Raw genomic sequence first — 12,066 nt, 5'->3', positions numbered from 1 at the left:
ACAGAGAGTCTTAGGGAGCAGGGGAATTCCTCATTGGAAGTTGAAACTTCCTGGATCATTCCCACGGCGTTCAGCACTTCCATTGGGTCCCAGTGTGCATCTTGAGTTGTACGTCAGCTCTTCAACGATGCAAAAACTGGAAAATCTGGGACCAATCATGTTGTTCTCCAGAACTGCCAAAGGCTTTGCAAAACATTTGTTACCAAAGAACAAAATATTATCATCACATCATTGATTCAAAGTTCCAACGACTCTGCAAAACATTTGATGCCTTTCTGTAAAACTGAATCTTCCCTCAAAGCAGGAGGAGATGATGCTTTTGGTGTGACTGCGAAGCAATCAGACACGCGCGCGCACACAGGCACATGCACTCAAGCGTAAACAAAGAACTAAGAGAACAAAGGAAAGTCTCTTCAGCTATCTAAGCATGTGTCGATCATGATGCCCTAACTAAACTTTAAAAAAAACTTTCTGCCCTTAGTCTGTATCTCTATTCGCTCCCTATTTCTGCACCCATCCAGATACCTCTTAAATGTTGCTAATGTGTCTGCTTCCACCATCTCCTCTGGCAGTGCGTTCCAGACACCCACAGCTCTCTGCGTGAAAACCTTTCCCCGCACATCTATCTTAAACTTTCCCCCTCTCACCTTGAACCTGTGTCCCCTTGCAATTGACACTTCCGCCCTGGGAAAAAGCCTCTGACTATCCACCCTGTCCTGTCTATGCCTCTTATAACTTTGTAGCCCTCTATCAGGTCTCCCTTCAGCCTCCGCTTTTCCCGTGAAATCAATCCTAGTTGATTCAACCTCTCCTCATAGGCAACACCCTCGAGACCAGGTAACATCCTGGTGAACCTTCTTTGCACTTTCTCCAAAGCTTCCGCATCCTTCTGATAGTGTGGTGACCAGAACTGCATGCAATACTCCAAATGCGGCCTAACCAAGGTTTATATAGCTGCAGTGTAATTTCCCAACTCTTGTACTCAATGCCCCAGCTGATTAAGGCAAGCATGCCACATTCCTTCTTAATTACCTTGACACTCAGCCATCCGCACTCAGGCATGCGCACTGTTATGGTTCAGGTTTCAAAGTGTTTAATGAAGGCTGCCTGAAGCATAGGTTTTTTACATTGAATTTGGCTGGGATAAACAGGAGATATTTCACTTCAGGTATATTCAAGTGACCCACCAGGGAGCTTTTATCAAATGAAATTTATTTAAGAATATAGTTAACATGTATAGTAAGAAAATTAGCAATTTCAAACAAGAAACACAACAACCACGTTAATGTATAACTCTTAATGAATATCTCCAATGTGTTCTAATTAAAACCAAGATCCAATAAACAAAACCCTTTTAACAGATTTATCACTGCACAAGCTAAAGCTCACTTATCTCCAGTTCCCTGTGTTGAATGTTGATTTCAAATGATCTTGTAATCTCAGAGCAGCTTGTTGTCATCAGCTCCCCAAAACAACAATGCACAGACTCTTTACTGCAGCCATTAAAACCCAGATTCTTTACCGCAGGATGGCAAACCAGATCAGCTTCCAGCTAACTGGTAAAACTTTCAAAATAAAAACAGAGAGAGAGACTTCTTTCAACAGTGCTTCTAACACTGCAGCCAAAATGAGACTAAAAACCACCCTTGTCACCTGACCAGCACACCTTTTTTCTCCTCCCACCAATGACATCAGCCAAGGCTATGAGCATGATTTTAAAAAAACCTTTCTTAAAAGGACACTAAGATCACAACACTCAGCCATGTACAATGATGCACGTGTTGTTTTATGGAAAGTTAGCAGCTGCCCTATTTGCTCATAGCCCAGTCCCTCCACTTTGGCCAACTGTTTTTCAACACTAACCATTGAGGTGACCTTGCTTTTGATTTGTTGTTTGTTGGATTTGATGCTATTAAAAGTCTGTCCTTGTCTAAGAGGTCATTGTTTAGCTATATTTTCTGAATATCTGCACCAATTGTTGGAAGCAAACACTCCTTTTTTTGAAACTTATGTTGGGATAGATAGAGTAAAACTCCATTTACATTCTCCTAAAAAGACACAGGGCAGAATTTTCCCATCCCACCTGATTCGGGAATCATAGTGGGTAAGACAGGACCATGCAAAGGTCCGTTGATCTGGGGCAGGATTTTCCGGTCTTGGGGTAAGTATGGCCGAAAATTCCAGCCTGAGACCGCAGCATGTTTCGATTTCTCATGCTAGTTTCCCTGGAGTTTCCCTGGAGCAGATTGACAAATAATACCAATCATAGAATCCCTATGGTGCAGAAGGAGGCCATTCAGCCCAATGAGTCTGCACCGACTCTCTGACAGAGAATCTTACCCAAGCCCACCCACACCCCACTACCTGGAGTTCAGCAGACAGGTTGCAAATCATGCTCCCATCCCACACAATGCCTGAAGATAGTGGAGAGCAATATTTAGACTGAGAGCAGCTTGGACAGACAGGAGAGCCGGGAGTTTGGAGAAGAAGGGAATTGTAATGGTTGATCTCTTTTCAAAAATCTAGTCTGGTTTTCAATTAGCTTTTAAACTTAATTAGTAATTGTTAGTTAAGTTTCTTGTTCCAATCTTGGGGAGGAATAAACAAGCTCTGTATTGGAGAGCAACTATAATTAGTTAATTAAGTTTCATCGCTCGTAGCAGGATGGTACGGTGCAAACCGAACATGTTGAATACCTATTCTCTTTCAAGAAATTCTTGAGAGACAAATTGAGGTCTGTTGTTGCTTACCAATTGTTCAGGGAATCCAAACCTACGAAAGGCGTTTCCTAGCCTCCTGATAATCTTTTCTGGTGAAGTAGATTTCATTAAAACAACTTCTGGCCACTTTGAATGAGCAACAACCATTATTAAGAACATATGTCCTTCAATGGATCCCATAAAGTCTGCATGCAACCATTGCCAAGCCTCTTCAGACCATTCCCATGGATGCAGCAGTGCTAAGGGTGGCAGCTTTTCCTTCAATTTCCGTGTCCAATACTGGCCACCAGAAATAACTCCTGGCTATTTCCTTCATGTGTACAATTCCACAACGGCTCTTGTGTAACTTACCTAACACTCGTCTTCTCAATGATGGTGGAATGACTTTCGAATGACCTTCGAATGAAATTTGTGAAGGCCAGTGGTGCCAATCATGTGTCCCAAATACTCAGCAAAGGATTGGAGAACTCACACTTCTCCTTATGGTCTTTCAGACTACAGTCTTCCAATCTCTGAAAAGTAACACCCAAAATCCAAAGATGTTCTTTGTCTCTTCCAATGACTAGGATGTCATCCAGATAGCACTGGACTCTGCTTAGTCCACTCACGATCTGATCCATTGCTGTTTGAAACATGTAGAAGTAGATGTGATACCCAACAACAATCTTCGGTTCTGGAACAAGCCTTTATGTGTCACGATTGTCAGAGGTTCCTGTGACTTCTGGTCTCTATTCATGTATAAATAATCCTGGATTAGGTCGATTTTGTTAAAGATGGTGGATCCTGCAAACAGGTGATTGATGTGGGGTAATAGGTACTGTTCCGCATATCACATTGGATTCACGGTAACTTTGAAGTCTCTGCAAATCCTTATGGATCCATCGTTCTTGATGACTGGTGCTATTAGCATGGCAGCATAGCGCTGAGTGGGCCACTGCCCATGCGCCAATCTGCCATAGCAGAGATTGGCGCATGCGCAGTAGCCTCACACTGCCGGCCTCCTGATTGCTGGCCAGCTGGATCACTGGCCAACGCTGCAGCCCCGCATTGCTGGCCATGCGACCCTCTCATCCCCTGATCGTTGGCCTCCTGGATGTGTCCAGGCCAGGCCCAGCCACCTCAAGGCTTTGGCAGGTAGGATTAAGGAAAACTCTAAGGCGTTCTATAAATATGTGAAGAGTAAAAGGATGAGACGTGAAGGAATAGGGCCTATAAAAGGTGAAGGCGGGAAAGTCTCTACGGAACCAGTAGAAATGGCAGAGGTGCTTAATGAGTATTTTGCCTCGGTTTTCACAGAGGAAAAGGACCTGGGTGGATGTACTGCGGGCTTGCGGTGGACTGAAAAGATTGAGCATGTGGACTTTAACAAAGAGGTTGTGCTGGAATCTTTGAATGGCATCAAGATAGATAAGTCACCGGGTCCGGATGGGATGTACCCCAGGTTACTGTGGGAGGCGAGGGAAGAGATTGCAGAACCTCTGGCGATGATCTTTGCGTCGTTGATGGAGACGGGAGAGGTGCCGGAGGATTGGAGGATTGCAGATGTGGTTCCTATTTTCAAGAAGGGGAATAGGGATAGCCCAGGAAATTACCGACCGGTGAGTCTAGCCTCAGTGGTTGGTAAGCTGATGGAGAAGATCCTGGGGGACAAGATTTATGAGCATGTAGAGAGGTTTAGTATGCTCAAGAATACTCAGCATGGCTTTGTCAAAGGCAGATCATGCCTTCCGAGCCTGGTGGAGTTCTTTGAAAATGTGACTAAACACATTGACGAAGGGAAAGCGGTCGATGTGGTTTATATGGATTTTAGCAAGGCGTTCGATAAGGTCCCCCATGCAAGGCTTCTAGAAAAAGTGAGAGGGCATGGGATCCAAGGTGCTGCTGCCCTGTGGCTTGCCCAAAGGAGGCAGAGAGTGTGTCTCGATGGGTCTTTTTCTAAATGGCGGTCGGTCACCAGTGGTGTGCCCCAGGGATCTGTTCTGGGACCCTTGCTGTTTGTCATTTTCATAAATGACCTGGATGAGGAAGTGGAGGGATGGGTTGGTAAGTTTGCCGACGACACGAAGGTTGGTGGGGTTGTGGATAGTCTGGAGGGATGTCAGAAGTTACAGAGGGGCATTGATAGGATGCAAGACTGGGCAGAGAAGTGGCAGATGGACTTCAACCCAGATAAATGCGTAGTGGTCCATTTTGGCAGGTCAAATGGGATGAAGGAGTACAATGTAAAGGGAAAGACTGTAGAGGATCAGAAGGATCTTGGGGTCCGGGTCCATAGGACTCTAAAATCAGCCCTGCAGGTGGAGGAGGTGGTTAAGAAGGCCTATGGTGTGCTGGCTTTTATCAATCGAGGGATTGAGTTTAGGAGTCTGGGGATAATGAAGCAGCTATATAAGACCCTCGTCAGACCCCACTTGGAGTACTGTGCTCAGTTCTGGTCGCCTCATTACAGGAAGGATGTGGAAAAGATTGAAAGGGTGCAGAGGAGATTTACAAGGATGTTGCCTGGATTGAGTGGCATGCCTTATGAGGATAGGCTGAGGGAGCTTGGTCTTTTCTCCTTGGAGAGACGTAGGCTGAGAGGAAACCTAATAGAGGTATATAAGATGTTGAGAGGCATAGATCGGGTGGACTCTGAGGCTTTTTCCCAGGGTGGAAATGTCTGCTACGAGAGGACACAGGTTTAAAGTGCTGGGGGGGGTAGGTACAGGGGAAATGTTAGGGGGAAGTTTTTCACAGAGGGTGGTGTGTGAGTGGAATCAGCTGCCATCAGTGGTGGTGGAGGCAAACTCAAAAGGGTCTTTTAAGAGACTCCTGGATGAGTTAATGGGACTTAATAGGATGGAGGGTTATGGGTAGGCCTAGAAGGTAGGGATATGTTCGGCACAACTTGTGGGGCCGAAGGGCCTGTTTTGTGCTGTAGTTTTTCTATGTTTCTATGTTTCTAATGTCCAGCCCCAATCACTGGCCTCCCATCCTCGGTCATTGTCAAGTGCAGAGTGGCAGTGGGACCCCCACCCCGACTGATCTCCCCCCAGAGACCCTCCCCCTATGGGGCCTGTCCCCTCTGTCTCCACTCCCTTGGCACTGCCCGATACCTGATGGACAGTGCCAAGGTGCCTCCTGGGTATTGTCTCTTAGTTCCTTGGGCAATGCCAGGGGGCCAGGCTGGCATTGCCCAAGGGCCCCCCGCCCTTACCCCTGTCTCTCCATGGCTCCCCTTCATTCCAGCAGGGTGGGACCACCAGCTCCCCGCTAGTGGGGAGCTGTTGTAAACCCCGCTGGAGTGAAACACTGTTAACGATGGGGGAGAGGCTAGCGGGCCTGGAGACTTCAGTCCCGGGTCCACTAATGACATGCAGAAACTCATTATAATAATTTATACAGCTCCACGCTGATTTCTGGCATAGAGCTGACGACGCTAGAAATCCAGCGACTGGAGACGCGCGGAGGCTATGGCGCCCAATGGGAAGCCCGCTACACGGCCTCTGCTTGAGTCTCTGAGCCCAATGTGCTGTTAGAGCAGTGCAGCGGGCTGGGAAAATCACCCCCACAATGTTTTGACCTCAACTGCTCTTTGTGGGAGTGAATTCCACAGGTTCACCACTCTCTGGGTGAAGACATTTCTCCTCACCTCAGTCCTAAACAGTCTACCCTGTATCCTTAGTCTATGGCTCCTGGTTCTGGTCATTCTCACATCAGGAATATCCTTCCTGAATCTACTCTGTCTAGCCCTGTTAGAATTTTATCAGTCTCGATGAGATTTCCCCCTCATTCTTTAGAACTCCGGCCAATATAATCGTAACCGACTCAATCTGTCCTCATACATCAGCCCTGCCATCCGAGGAATCAGCCTGGTAAATCTTCTCTGCATTTCCTCCATAGCAAGAACATCCTTCCTCAGGTAAGGATATTTCAATATTTCAGAAGTGGCCTCACCAAGGCCCTGTATAACTGCAGCAAGACATCCCTGTTTCCCCCACTCAAATCCTCTCGCGATGAAGGCCAAGATACCATTTGTCTTTCTTACCTCCTGTTGCACCTGCATGCCTACTTTCAGTGACTGATATGCGAGGAAACCCAGGTCCCATTGAACATTCCTCTCTCTCAATTTATGGCCATTCAGATAGTAATCTGCTTTCCTGTTTTTCCTACCAAAGTGGATAATGTTTATCCACATTATACTGCATCTGCCATTCATTTGCCCACTCACTCAACTTGTTCAAATCATGCTGAAGCATCTCTGCATCCTCCCACCTTCAGCTTTGTGTCACCTTCAAATTTGGAGATGTTACATTTAGTTCCTTCATCTAAATCATTAACATATATGTAAATAGCTGGGGTCCCAGCGCTGATCTCTGCGGTACCCCACTAGTCGCTGCCTGCCATTCAGAAAATGACCCGTTTATTCCCACTCTTTGTTTCATGTCTGTCAACCAGTTTTCTATCCATCTCAATACACTAACCGCAATTCCATGCGCTTTAATTTTACATGCTAATCTTTTATGTGAGACTTTGCAAAAGCCTCCTGAAAGTCTAAATAAACCACATCCACTGGTTCCCCCTCATCAACTCTACTGGTTACACCCTCAACGAATTCCAATAGATTTGTCAAGCATGATTTCCCATTCATAAATCCACACCTACTCTGTCCAATTCTGCCACTTTTTTTTCCAAGTGCTCTGCTATTAAATATTTTATAACGGACTCTAGAATTTTTCCCAATACTGACATCAGACTGGTCATTAATTCCCTGTTTGCTCTCTACCTCCGTTTTTAAATAGTGAGGTTACATTATCTACCCTCTAATCAGTAGAAACTGTTCCAGGGTCTATCAAACCTTGGAAGATGACCACCAATGCATCCACTATTTCCAGGGCCACATCTTCTGTGCTGTAGATTATCAGGCCTTGGAGATTTATTGGTATTCAATCCCATCAACTTCCCCAATACCATTTTTCCACTAATACTGATTTCCTTCAGTTCCTCTCTCTCACTAAACCCTGTGTTCCCCAACATTTGGGGTACATTATTTATGTCCTCCTTTGCGAAGACAGAACCAAAATATTTATTTAGCTGGTCATCCATTTCTTTGTTCCCCATTCTAAATTCCCCTGTTACTGACTGTGAGGGACCTACATTTGTCTTCACTGATCTTTTTCTCTTGACATACCTATAGATGCATTTACAGTCAGATTTTATGTTCCCCGCAAGATTACTCTCATACTCTATTTCTCCTTCTTAATCAATCCCTTTTTCCTCCTCTACTGAATTCTAAATTTCTCTCAATTCTCAGGTCCACTGTTTTTTTCTGGCCAATTTGTATGTCTCTCCCTTGGATCTAATACTATCTCTAATTTCCCTTGTAGGCCATGGTTTAGCCACCTTTCCCATTTTACTTTTGTCCAGACAGGAATGAACAATTGTTGCAGTTCACCCATGCACTTGTTGAATGTTTGCCATTGCCAATCCAACGTCATCACTTTAAGTAACGTTTCCCAATCCATCACAGCCAACTCGCACCTCATACCAGCGTAATTTCCTTTATTAAGATTTGGGACCTAGTCTCAGAATCAACTACCTCACTCTCCTTGTTGAAGAATCCTATCATGTTATGGTCACTCATCCCCAAGGGGTCTCGCACAACTAGTTAATTCTTTCTCATTGGACAATACCCACTCTTGAATAGCCTGTTCTCTAGTCGTTTTCTCAAAATTTAAGAAAGCTGTCCCATATACACTCTAGGAATTCCTCCGCTGCAGTATTGTGACTAATTTGATTTGCCCAGTCTATATGCAGATTAAAGTCACCAATATTACAGATGTTCCTTTATCGCATGCATCTCTAATTTCCTGTTTAATGCCATTCTCAACATCACCACTACAGTTAGGGGGTCCATATACAACTCCCACTAATGATTTTTGCCCCTGAGTGTTTCTCAGCTCTACCCATACAGATTCCACACTGTTGGAGCTAATATCTTTCCTCACTTAATTTCCCCTTTAACCAGTAATGCAGCCCCACTGCCTTTTCCTTTTTGTCTGTCCTTCCCAAACACTGAATATCCCTGAATGGTCAGTTCCCATCCCTGGTCACCCTGCAGCAATATCTCTGTAATCCTCACTACATCATACTATTTACATCTAATTGCATGATTACTTCATCCACTTTATTTTGAATGCTCCCACGTTAAGGCACAAAGCCTCAAGGCTTGTCTTTTTAGCATTACTTGTCTCATTCCCACTATTTTGCACTGTGGCCCTGTTTGATTCTGGCCCTTAATTTCTCTGCCTATCACTTTCCTTATTCCCCTTTCTCTCCTTTGTTCTTGTCCTTGATTCCTGCTCCTCTGACTCTTTACACAGGTTCCCATCCCCCTGCTATTTTAGTTTAAACCCACCCCAACCACTCGAGCAAATACTCCCCCGACATCAGTCCTGGTCCTGCCCAGGTGTAACCCACCCAGTTTGTTCTGGTCCCACCTCCCCCAGAACCTGTCCCAATGCCCCAGGAATCTGAAACCCTCCCCCTTTCCCATCGCTTCACCAAGTATTCATCTGATATATCCGCTATTTCTACTCTGACTAGCACGAGGCACTGGTAACGATCCTGAGATCACTACCTATGAGATCCTACTTTTCAACTTACTTCGTAACTCCCTATATTCTGCTTTTAGGACCTCATTCTTTTTTTTAACCTATGTTGTTTGTATCAATGTGTACCTCGACCACTGGTTGTTCACCTTCCCCTCCAGAATGTCCGACAACCGCACTGAGACATCCTTGACCCGAGCACTAGGGAGGCAACATGCCATCCTGGAGTCTCTTTTGCAGCACAGAAACACCTATCTATTCTCCTTACAATTTAATCCCCTATAACTATTGTGTTCTCACACTTTTTACCTCTCCCCTGTGCAGCAGAGCCAACCATGGTGCAACGAATTTAGAGCCATTTCCCCAACAGTATCCAAAGCAGTATATCTGTTTTGCAGGGGGGGGGAGTAGCCACAGGAGATTCTTGCACTGCCTGCCTTGTCCTCTTGCTCTGCCTGATGGTCACCCATTCCCTCCCTGCCTGTGGAGTCTTAGTCTGTGGTGTGACTGCCTCTCTAAACATTCCTGGAAGGAACGAGTCTCTGGCCATCCAGGTACAGTTCTTTTATTGGCATCAAGGAGGTGGAATACACTTGATATGGTTTCAGAGGGATTTAACATGAGGCACAGTGTACTGCAGTATTCCATCAGCTTTGTAATGTCTTTGTAAGGAGCTGGTTCAGAGTGCAAGGATAAAGTTTGGGTGGCATGACTGTTGTCACTAGCAGAGCTGAACTGGCTGCTGCTGTATGCAATGATATATCTGGCACCTTGAGGCAATTCAGAAACATGTTTAAAAGCAGCAGGTAAAGATGAGAGTCAGCTCATTGCAAATGTTCTGTGCCCATCGAGAACTCAGCTAAAAATGTTCAAATTAATTTCTTGTTGGGTCCTAACAGCCAGTAAATTCAAACCACTTCAATAAGTGCTAAATAAAAACAAATTGGCAGCTCCGTCTGCAAGTTGGCTTTAGTCACTGGCAGGCAATCCCACACATTGAATGAATAAAGTGTTTGAAAGCTTCTCTGTAGCATGCAGGTTATTTGAACATTGAACCATGTTTGGCAGAGTGTGCTGTTATTAAACATCACAATGCACAATGTCCTTTTGGTAAACAGCTTCAAAAAAACCAACACTTTCGCAAAATCTTCTGTATACCTGATGGAGCTTAGAGATCCACAGATTCTCCATTTTCCAGCCAAGGTCAGAGCTCTGCTACGCTAGCCAGCCATGCTTCTAGAACACTTTTGAATATTGTGATTGCTGTGGGAATGTCAATGTATGGAAAGCTATTTGTAAACTGCCATGTGACATGCAACATTAAAACAACCTCTGTGTTTCACAGGGCTTGATGTGAAGATGCCGGCGTTGGACTGGGGTAAACACAGTAAGAAGTCTCACAACACTAGGTTAAAGTCCAACAGGTTCATTTGGTAGCAAAAGCCACTAGCTTAACCTGGCGTTGTGAGACTTCTTACTGTGTTTACCCTAGTCCAACGCCGGCATCTCCACATCATGGCTACCATCGACACCGCAAACTGCCGGCTCCAAGTGGAGAGGATCTCCAAGAAGATTCACCTGATGAAGAAGCAGCACTTCGAAAGCTAGTGGCTTTTGCTACCAAATAAGCCTGTTGGACTTAACCTGGTGCTGTGGGACTTCTTACTGTGTTTCACAGGGCTTATCAGAGAATCATTCATCACCATGCGCTGGCAGAGGCGGTTCTTCCTCATTACTGTTCCTCGCCATCAGTTTGGGAAAGGAGTAAGCCGGGCTCACTAGGGAGGAGGCTATTTGAGGAGAGGAATTGAACTTTACCAAGCTCATTAACACACCCAGGTCAGTGCAGATGAGAGCATCCTCAACACTGGCCCAGTAAATACCCTCAGGTTTAACCTCCCAACAGCATTCCCCACACCAACCAACCAGATGTCATTGTGGCTCAGTTGGCAGCACTCTGACCTCTGATTCAAAAAGTTATGGGTCAAAGTGCCACTTAGGAGGTCAATGCACAACGTAGACTGAGGGAGGACTGCACTGTGGGAGGTGCCATGTCTTGGATGAGACATTAAAGCTGAGTCCCTACATCCCTGCTCATGTGGACAGTAAAATCTGATATTGAACGGCTCAGTGAGTTCATTGCCAACTCGGATGTAGCAGGGAACTACGGTAAGAGTTTTAACGACACCAGGTTAAAGTCCAACAGGTTTATTTGGTAGCAAATGCCATTAGCTTTCGGGGCGCTGCTCCTTCGTCAGATGTAGCAGGGAACTGGCAGAGTAGGTGAGTCACCCGATGTAAGCCCAGTTTGATTGTGCATTCCACTGAAATTTGGCAGGCTTTATGCCAATTGACTGGATACTCCCAGCCCATTCTCCCTGGAGCTTCCAGAACCTTTTGTTTGTCTGTGTAACATTGCCAATTCAAGTTGGATTTGCGCTAATGCCCCCAAGTCAGAGCTGGACTGAGAGTCCAGACTCACGTCACAGACGAGACTTTCCATCCCATCCATCTGGGCTGCACTCAAACCAATGAACTCTAACTGACCAGCTGCTCCACCCACTTCCCAAATACAAACTCTTCTTCAATATATATAGGCATGTCCCGTAAAGGTTTCAGGGGATTTTCCCCCCTCCCCCTCCACCTCCAAAACCACCTCCACCACATCACTTGGCTGTGCTGGTCCTCTGAGTCCTATCCCTCTTCACCCTCTGGGTTCTGCAAAGAAAAAACAAACCATAGCCTTGAACGTCTCT

Source organism: Mustelus asterias, chromosome 25 (genome assembly GCF_964213995.1).
Source record: "Mustelus asterias chromosome 25, sMusAst1.hap1.1, whole genome shotgun sequence".
NCBI classification, from domain to species: Eukaryota; Metazoa; Chordata; class Chondrichthyes; order Carcharhiniformes; family Triakidae; genus Mustelus; species Mustelus asterias.
Note: the sequence above shows the minus strand (reverse complement) of the source record.